Source organism: Malaya genurostris, chromosome 2 (genome assembly GCF_030247185.1).
Source record: "Malaya genurostris strain Urasoe2022 chromosome 2, Malgen_1.1, whole genome shotgun sequence".
NCBI lineage: Eukaryota > Metazoa > Arthropoda > Insecta > Diptera > Culicidae > Malaya > Malaya genurostris.
Window position 1 is genome coordinate 102141764 of NC_080571.1, and position 11190 is coordinate 102152953.

The following is an 11190-nucleotide window of genomic DNA, read 5'->3' on the forward strand; positions in this document are numbered from 1 at the left end:
ATCAACGTTCTCGTGATCCTGCTATGAAAAACATAGTTAAGGATTTACAAAAAGAAATTAAACATAGATTTACTCTTTTGCGAAATGAAAATTTCGCTAAAGAAGTTGAACAAATTAAACCATATTCTAAACCTTTCTGGAAACTTTCTAAGGTTCTTAAGAAACCTCAGAAACCAATTCCTGCTCTCAAGGAAGGAAATCAAATACTGCTTACAAATGGCGAAAAAGCTTTAAAACTTGCTCAGCAGTTCGAGAGTGTACACAATTTTAATTTGAACGTTGTTGAAAATGAAGTCTCACTGAAATATGAGCATATTTCAACCCAAGTTATCACAAGATGACATTGAAACTCAAAAACATGAAGGTCTTTCTTCTATCAGTAAACTTTTTGAAAAAATTATCTTGTTGAGAATGATGTCTCATATAAATGAGAATTCAATGTTTTTTACCAGAGCAGTTTGGATTTCGTCATGAACACTCAACTACTCATCAACTAGTAACGAACATGATAAAAGCAAATAAATCTTCTGGGTTATCCATTGGAGTTGCTCTTCTAGACATAGAAAAAGCATTCGACAGTGTTTGGCACAAAGGTGTAATAGCAAAAATGTCTGATTTCCAGTTTCCTATTTATTTGATCAAAATGATTCAAAATTATTTAACTGATCGTACTCTTCAGGTTAGCTATCAGAATTGTAAATCTGAATTGCTACCCGTACGAGCCGGTGTTTCGCAGGGTTCGAGCGTAGCTCCAATCTTGTATAATATTTTCACTTCTGATCTTCCAAATCTACCCGTTGGTTGTCAGAAATCGCTATTCTGTGACGACACAAGTCTGTTAGCCACAGGTAGAAATCTAAGAGTGATCTGCAGTCGCCTACAAAGAAGTTTAAATATTTTCAGTGATTATCTGTCAAAATGGAAAATTAAACCAAATGCAGCAAAAACGCAATTAATTATCTTTCCTCATAAGCCAAGAGCTTCTTTTCTTAAACCAAACAATAATCACATTCTCAAGTTGAATGGGTTGGAATTGACATGGTCTGATCATGCTAAGTACTTAGGTTCAACGTATGACAAAAAACTCACTTTCAAGGATCACATTGAAGGAATCCAGGCAAAGTGTAATAAATATATTAAATGTTTATATCCTCTTATAAACAGAAATTCTAAACTCTGTCTAAAAAACAAATTGTTAATTTATAAACAAATTTTGAGACCAGCCATGCTTTATGCAGTACCAATTTGGTCAAGTTGTTGTTCCACCAGGAAGAAAACGCTTCAAAGGATGCAGAATAAAATTCTGAAAATGATTTAGAAGCGTCCTCCCTGGTTTAGTACAAATTAGTTACACAGACTCACAAATATAGAACCATTAGATGTAATGTCACATAATATTATAAGCAAATTCTGACAAAAATCGATGCAATCTTCAATTGAGTCGATTCGCTCTCTGTATTAGTTTGTAAGTTAGTATATAAGTTCCTTTTCCCCATTACACAATACGAGTAGGTTTAGAATTTTCCCTACACAAAAATCTCAGAATTGCGGAAGCAAATAATGATAATAACCAAATCATATATACAAGGTGAGATGAAAAAACTGCAACAAAGTAAAACGCCATAATTTTTTAATTTTTTTTTTAAATTTTATTGAATGAAAGCAAAAAATGTCGGAAATAACATCAAATTTGAGAATCGGTTTAGATTTGTTCGAATTGGCCACCTTTGGCACGAACTATGGCCTTCAAACGGCCAATAAAAACCATCACACGCTGCCCGAAAGTGGCTCTGCGGTATTTTGTCCCATTCTCGGCGAAGCGCTTGCTTGAGATGATCGACACTTTGGTATTTTTTAGTGCCAACCTTGCTTTCCAAAATACCCCAGGCACAATAGTCCAACGGATTGGCATCCGGAGATTTTGGTGGCCATTGTGCGGTGGAAATGAAGCGAGGAACCTCATTTCTTAACCATTCTTGGGTGGCGCGTGCTGAGTGCGATGGTGCTGAGTCCTGTTGGAATGTCCAAGGTCTGCGGCCGAAATGTTTGCGTGCCCAGGGCTTCAGAACTCCCTCCAAAATATTTTCGCGATAGATTTGCGCATTTATTTTGACCCCACGGTCGATGAATACGAGCGGCGAGCGACCATCGGCTGTTATGGCGGCCCACACCATCACCATGGCCGGCTTTTGAGTTCTGGTGGCCAACCGAAGTTGCAAATTTTCAGCTGACCTCTCTGGCAAGTAAACACGATCATTTTGTTTGTTTACAAACTGCTGGATAACGAATGGTTTCTCATCGGAGAAAACCAAATTCGGCAGTTCACCACTTTCGGCCAAGCGAAGCAACTCTTTAGCTTTTTCGAGTCTAACTTTTTTTTGCGCATCAGTAAGATCTTGCACTTTTTGGAACTTCAATGGCTTTAGTCCAAGCTCATTTTTCAATATTTGCCGAATGGCATATTGCGATATGTTCAGCTCACGAGCCATTTTTCGGCCACTGCGACGCGGATTTCGTTCAATTCGCTTCTTCACTTTTCGAACCATTTCTGCCGATGTTGCTGTTTTTTTTCGTCCACTTCCTTGACGTCGGGCTACGCTACCAGTATCACGGTAACGAGCGATGGTACGAGACACAAAAGATTTATTCACTTTTAAATGCTGGAGGGCTCTAACGATAGCCACTTGTGGTTTTCCAGCCAAATGCAAAGCAATCACACTATCACACTTGAATTCCATCACAAATAACTTTTTTTCTGAAAAATTCCCACCAAAATGCTTTTGTGCGCTTGTAAATAATATAATGAGCTGTCACTAGAATAAATCTGACAGCTGTGGGACGAGCGGTTTAGAAATGACAGCAGTCTGAAGTTGGTTGCAGTTTTTTCATCTCACCTTGTATATATATATATATATATATATATATATATATATATATATATATATATATATATATATATATATATATATATATATATATATATATATATATATATATATATATATATATATATATATATATATATATATATATATATATATATATATATATATATATATATATATATATATATATATATATATATATATCTATATCTATAATAGGGCTGAAAAGTCACCACTTGCGGCTGAACACCCAATTTAAACCTTAATAGTTTAATTTCAACTCATATTCCAATAAATAGTTATTAAAAAAAAGATGTTTGATCTGTAAAATATTGGCGTCTCTGAATGATCTGTAAAATATTCTCCACTTTACAGTCATCTGTCAACGAAGTACTGGATTTCAGCAAATCCTGTTAAAATATTACAGAACACTCGCAAGTGTTCCCGGTTCAGTAAAAATTTTACCAATTTTCAGTGAATCATTTGAAAATAATTAAGTATTTCAGCAAAGATTACTGAAAGCTTTGGTAAAAAGCTTAGCTGTCAAATACTTTCTTCGTTATTTCTACGTGATGCTAATTTCAGCACTCCAATAAAATTGCAAGTTATCACATAATTGCATGGAACCGGAACGCTGACAATGGTTGCATAAAGTATATATGGGACATTCCACGCAAAATCAGCCACCCAAATATTCGACACGTATTTTTGCCTTTCTCATATAGAAAGGTTATGCAATCACTGTGAAAACCGACTTTTGAACCGAGGCCCGGAGGGCCGAGTGTCATATACCATTCGACTCAGTTCGTCGAGTACGCAAAATGTCTGTGTGTGTGTGTATGTGTGTGTGTGTGTGTGTGTGTGTGTGTGTGTGTGTGTGTGTGTGTGTGTGTGTGTGTGTGTGTGTGTGTGTGTGTGTGTGTGTATGTGTGTGTGTATGTGCGTATGTGTGTATGTAACGTTTTTTTGCACTAACTTTTCTCGGAGATGGCTAAACCGATTTTCACAAACTTAGATTCAAATGAAAGGTCTTGTGGTCCCATACAAAATTCCTGAATATCATTTGGATCCGACTTCCGGTTCCGGAATTATGGGGTAAAATGTGCAAAAAATTGTGAAAATAAATGCACTAACTTTTCTCAGAGATGGCTACACCGATTTTCACTAGCTTAGGTTCAAATGAAATGTCTTGAGGTCCCATACAAAATTCCTGAATATTATTTGGATCCGACTTCTGGTTCGGGAGTTATGGGGTAAAATGTGCAAAAAAATGAAAATATGTGTTCTAATTTTTCTCATAGATGGCGCGACTAATTTTCACAAACTAAGATTCAAATGAGAGGTCTTGTGGTCCCATACAAAATTCCTATATATAATTTGGATCCGACTTTCGGTTCCGGAATTATGGGGTAAAATGTGCAAAAAATTGTTAAAATAAGTGCACTAACTTTTTTCTCAGAGATGGCTGAACCGATTTTCACTAACTTAGGTTCAAATGAAATGTCTTGAGGTCCCATACAAAATTCCAAAATATTATTTGGATCCGACTTCTGGTTCGGGAGTTATGGGGTAAAATGTGCAAAAAAAAAGAAAATATGTGTTCTAATTTTTGTCATAGATGACGCGACCGATTTTCACAAACTTAGATTCAAATGAGAGGTCTTGTGGTCCCATACAAAATTCCTAAATATAATTTGGATCCGACTTTCGGTTCCGGAATTATGGGGTAAAATGTGCAAAAAACTTAAAATAAGTGCACTAACTTTTTTCTCAGAGATGGCTGAACCGATTTTCACTGACTTAGGTTCAAATGAAATGTCTTGAGGTCCCATACAAAATTCCTAAATATTATTTGGATTCGACTTCTGGTTTGGGAGTTATGGGGTAAAATGTGCAAAAAAAAGAAAATATGTGTTCTAATTTTTGTCATAGATGGCGCGACCGATTTTCACAAACTTAGATTCAAATGAAAGGTTCTGTGGTCCCATGCGTAATTCCTGAATTTCATGCGGATCCGACTTCCGGATCCGGAAATATAGGGTAAAGTGTGTTAAAAATTGTGTACCATCACTGAAAATGGGGAAAAACCTATAAAAAAATTCTAAATCGACCTCAAATCTTTGCCAATGGATAGTTTTTATCAGTAGACGGTCAAACAAACCGATTTCGGATATTCTTTCAAGAATCGCAGAGAATTATTTTGAAGAATACCACAGTATTATATATGATGGTATGATTGATATGAGAAAGGCATCATTACACCGCTAGGTGGATTAAAACAGGTTTTTTATTTCAATATGGTACGGGGAATTTTCGAGGTGTGATTTTTTGAAATTTCGCGTTTACAAAAAAGAGCCTTTTTTCAACACCCTATATTGTAAAATATAATAAACATGCAAAAATTCGTCCAAGACATTATATGTGCGTCTTTTCCTAAGCTTTCAAATAAGCAATTCCATTCCATAAAACAATCTTTAAAGTTAATTTAAAGAAAAAAATTAAAAATTTATAAAAAAATAAAAACAATTCAAACTTGGGCCTATTTTTTTTTTCTTTTTTTAGTTGAAAAAAGAAGCCTTAGGGGTTTAACTTAATCTTGGCAAAGTTTCAGAGTGGAAAGATTAATACTTTCGGAGAAGTGAATTTTTCAATCACGACCCGCACGCGCGAAGCGTACCGCAGCGCAACTCGCTCGAATATGGGCTTAACTTGTAGACACATGTCGCGTCACTGATCGAATCCTAATTTTGACAGTTTATTGTAAGCAACGTTTCAGTTAAGATCGCGGTGTAAAAATGAATCACAAAATAAAAAACATTCGTTGCGTCGAGTTTCTGCTTCCCTTCTTGAGAAATTCGATGGTTTGCAAGCTAATGATGTTTTGTGTGCACCTTGTAAAATTGTTTGACTTTAATTATTATTTCAGGGGAAAATTTTTGTTTCTGTAAAATATGAATATTCATGATTTTTAATATAAAGACATCAAAAGTTTGATATAAAATTAGTTTTTACTTTTTGTTCCCGGAATCAAAATAATTATTTTTTCCCACGAGGTTCCCTACTTTCGTAACAAAATATCTTGATGTGTTCATCGTGCGGGTCGTGATTGAAAAATTCACTGCTCCGAAAGTATTAATCTTTCCACTCTGAAACTTGGCCAAGATTAAATTAAACCCCTAAGGCTTCTTTTTCTAATTAAAAAAAGAAAAAAAGTTAGGCCCAAGTTTGAATTTTTTTTAAATTCAATTATTAATTTAAATTTTTATTTTAAAGGTTGTTTTATGGTATTGCTTTTTTGGAAGCTAAGGACAAGACGCACATTTTATGTCTTGGACGAATTTTGTTTGTTAGATTTTACAGTATAGGGTGTTGAAAAAAGGTTCTTTTTTTGTAAACGCGAAATTTCAAAAAATCATATCTCGAAAATTCCACGTACCCTATTGAAATAAAAAAATGCGTGTCGAATATTTTCGAAATCATTACCGAAAAAAAAAGTTAAATGAAAAATATTTTTTTGGGTGGCTGATTTTGCGTGGAATGCCCCATATATAAATTACATTACCGGACATTATGTTTAAACAATCCTCCAGCACCTATCAATAAATTATTTGTTTAGTAGATAATGAGTTGATCTTTTTTGATCTATTTGTTTTATATTCTATTTTTCCGAGTTTTCAGTAGAATTTGCGATGAAGCAGTAATATTTTACAGCTCAGGACGGTGTCATATTTACGAAATACTTGTAAATTTTGCGGAAGGTCGGTATTGAATGAAAACCCGATTAGATTATATAAAAAAGTTATTCTATAGTATTATTATAACTATTATTATAATAATTATAATAATAATAATAATCTTCCTACATGTTTTATCCGACTGGTACAAGAAGAAGAGGAGCGCAGCGAGCAAGGTGGATCGATCAAGTATAGGGTGATCTCAGAAGCATCCGTGGACCGAGTTATGTGGAGACGTATACTTGATACAGCAAAGGACACCCCAGGACTATAGCTGTTAGGTAAGGTAAGTGAGTTTGACTTACATATGCAGAAATAACAGAAACGCAGGTTCGCTTCGTTTGCTAGATTTCGTTTAATTGGTTTAATCGAAATAGAGCATGAGATAGTAAGTCTAGGTTTAACTAGGTTCGAAACTGTTTCATCTTGTAGGTCATATTTGTTGCTGGCAACCGAACCAACTTCGGCTATTCCGGTTATCTGAATCCGGTATCGGAAGAATTGGAAATCGTGATTAAAAACTGTCAAAAAGGATCTCACTCACTTTTTTTGAAGATGGCCAAATCGATGTTCACAAACTTATAGGTTCAGGTCTTCCAGTTTCATACAGAATTCCTAAATTTGTTGTGGATACTACTTCTGGTTTCGGAGCTACAGGGTAAACAAAATTTTTGTTAGATTAGGTCCGAGCAAACTTTCCTATTTCTATTCAATGAACAGTTGTTCCAATTCCACAGTAATATTTATGATGTTAAGGCCATCGCCCAAGTACCATGCGCGCGGGTGGTTTTAACAAATTTTTGATAGAAATCTTAAAAATTTGCAAAACCAAAAACATACAAACCTTTGAAATTTTTTCATCTGTCTGCAGGATGGAAGTGGCTGAAAATTCGGAGGATTTTCCAAGTATTATCAAAAACAGCTCTGCAAACGGAAAAATAATTCGATGACATGATAATTTTTTCTCGAATAAACTCATATAACCGATTTCGTTGCATTTTGACGATTTGGAAGTACTAAATGAAATACAAATTATTTCGCAACGATGCTAATTCAATTTATAAACGAATAATGTTAAGGAGGAGGGGGATGGTTGTGTTATTTTAAAAGTATACGAAAGTTTAAAAGGTACCACATTATGCTCTACGTGGTTTCTGAACGGTCGGCGGAATTATACAGAGGCCCTTATCACCAGTATTTCTACACGGTGGAAACCAAGTGAAGTGATTGTGATTCTTATTATAGAAATCACTTCTCGGTGAAAATCAATTGAAGTAAATATAGGTTTTTATTACGGATATTGCTTCAGAGAAAAAAGTAATTACTTAGATGAGCTTGTGGTTATTACAAACGTACAAACAAAATCTTGTTGAGAAAATGATTTCTTTTACCTTATTTTATATATAGGTATAAAAAATGGGAGTGGGTCATTTAGCCAAAAGCCATTTCGCCGAATGCCATTTTGCCGAACGTCGTTTAGCCGAATATGTAATTTCGCCGAACGTCGTTTCGCCGAATATGTAATTTCGCCGAACGTCGTTTCGCCGAATAGGTCATTTCTCCGAACGTCGTTTCGCCGAAATCATATTATTTTTTTGTGTTATTATGCCTCCTGTATAACTGATGTGGCGCAGCCACATAACTGTAGTCAAGATGGTTCGGTGGCATAAAGCCGCCGAGGCGACGCCGGCAGAGTTGGTCGCCGACCCGCCGTCGGAAACGGCGGTCTCTTGCATACAAACCTGCAACCGCCTCGTTTTCCCGGTCTACTCAAAGCTAGGTTCCTTTGCATCGCATTAGATATTTTTTCACTTAGTAAACGGAAAAAAACCACATACAGTTTCTTGGTAGATACACCTATGAAATTGCTTTGATGCTTAGTGACAAAATCAATTCCAATTATAATATTGAGACAATTGCAGGTATCGGCGAAATGTCATTCGGTGAAATGACCCTTTCGGCGAAATGCCTCAGATCCATAAAAAATAGATATAGAATTCGCTCAAACTTTAGAAAAATATTCCGAGGCCCGGAGAGCCGAGTGTCATATACTAATCGATTCAGCTCAACGAACTGAGTAAATGTCCGTGTGTGTGTACTTTGTCAACAAAGAGGTCGAGATCTTAGAGATGACTGGACCGATTTTGATCAAACTAGTCGCAAATAAAAGGTATCCCCGTCACCCTGAACGCTATTGAATGGTTTTGAGATTGAATGTATACTTTTTGAGTTATACGAAGTTTTATGTCAAAATGTTCAGTTTTTTGATAATATCTGTCACAGTTGACTTTGAAAACAGAATATGTTTTAGACTTAGATTCCGCATGGTAATAGCTATCCAACAAGCCATAGATTGTTAAAATCCGTCCATTTTTAACGGAGATATTGATATTTTTGTTTACGTAATTTTTCGCCTTATTCCAGCAGTAGGAGTTTTGAGCATTGTATGACAAAGTGATGCTTGGGAGCAACGTGACAAACGATTTTTTATACTGTTACATACAATTGTTTCTGAGTACCAAAAAGACTGTGTACAGCATGTTTTTATACATGACATTTTGCCTCGGACCGATTTTAGCACGGTTCGTTTTTGGCAACATAATCGTTCGAATATGACATACCTTATGATTAAAAAAGAACCGGAATTTTTTTTAAAATCCTGTTTTAATCCACCTAGTGGTGTAATGATGCCTTTTCCATATCAATCATACTATCATATATAATACTGTGGTATTCTTCAACATAATTTTCTTCGATTTTTAAAAGAATAACCGAAATCGGTTTGTTTGACCGTCTACTGATAAAAACTATCAATTGGAAAAGATTTGAGGTCGATTTAGAATTTTTTTCAAGGTTTTTCCCCATTTTCAGTGATGGTATACAATTTTTAACCCACTTTACCCTATATTTCCGGATCCGGAAGTCGGATCCGCATGAAAATCAGGAATTACGCATGGGACCACAGAACCTTTCATTTGAACCTAAGTTTGTGAAAATCGGTGTATAAGAGTTACAACACATATTTTCTTTTTTTTTGCACATTTCACCCCATAATTCCGGAACCGGAAGTCGGATCCAAATAATATTCAGGAATTTTGTATGGGACCACAAGACCTTTCATTTGAATCTAAGTTTGTGAAAATCGGTTCAGCCATCTCGGAAGAAAAGTTAGTTCAAAAAAACGTTACATACACACATACGCACATACACACACACATACACACACATACACACACAGACATTTTGCGTACTCGACGAACTGAGTCGAATGGTATATGACACTCGGCCCTTTGGGCCTCGGTTCAAAAGTCGGTTTTCACAGTGATTGCATAACCTTTCTATATGAGAAAGGCAAAACGCAAAATTTCAATTTTTAATAACTTTCTTTATTATCGCCTTCAAAGTACTCTCCTCCTGCGGCAATATATGCATGCCAACGCTTGATCCAATTTTCCATACAAGTTTTATAGGTCGCCGAAGGTATGGCCTTTAGTTCACGCAGCGAATTCTCTTTTATGGCCTCTATGGTCTCAAAACGCGTTCCCCGCAATGACAATTTGAGTCTGGGGAAGAGGAAAAAGTCACACGAGGCCATATCTGGAGAGTACGGTGTTTGGTTGAGTTTTTGGGTAAAAAACTGCGACACAACCAACGCTGTTTTTGAATGAAATTCAAAAGAGAAGCGACGCGTTTCAAACCCAAAACATCAGTTAAACTGTGTTCGGCTGATCCATAAGAGATGCCCAACAACACAGCAATCTCTCTAATCGGTACAGAATGATTTTGCAACACGATTTGCTTCGCCGATTTAATGTTTTCTTCAGTAACAGATGTTGTTGGGCGGCCAGAGATCCAAGCCTGTACGACCACCTTTGAAGCGTTTATACCACTCGTATGCCTGTGTTTTTCCTAGACACGATTCAATAAAGGCCTTTTATAACATTTTCAACATTTCGGAACACTTAAATCTATTTGCAACACAAAATTTGATGCGCGCACGTTGTTCTAAATTTTCATTTATTATAAAAATCGCCACAAGGAAATTTTTAAACTTCTTTGTATAGACACCAAACAAAAACTAATCGTACGATATGCGTAAAAAAGTGTTGCCAACGTTGAGAGAATAAAGGTTTACCGATTGGACAAGCGCGGGAATTTTAAAATGAAAATTCCTGTTCATTTTTGATCATAAGGTATGTAAACCAGATGATGGTAGCATTTTCGAGTTGAAAGAAATTCCATAATTATATTGATTTAAACTACTTACAGCAATAAATACTGGAAGAACATAACACCCATATACCATTCGAATTAGTTCGTCGAGATCAGCAAATGCATGTGTGACAAATAATGTCTCCCAATTTTCTCGGAGATGACTCAACCGTTTTCTACAAACTCAGATTCATATGAAAAGTCGTATGCTCCCAAACAAGGTTCCTAAATTATGTTTGGATCCGACTTTTGGTTAAAGAACTACAGGATGATATGTGAAACGAAATTAAAATTGTGTAACTAATTTTTCTCGTAGATGGCTGAACCGATCTAAGATTCAAACGAAATGTTTTAAGATC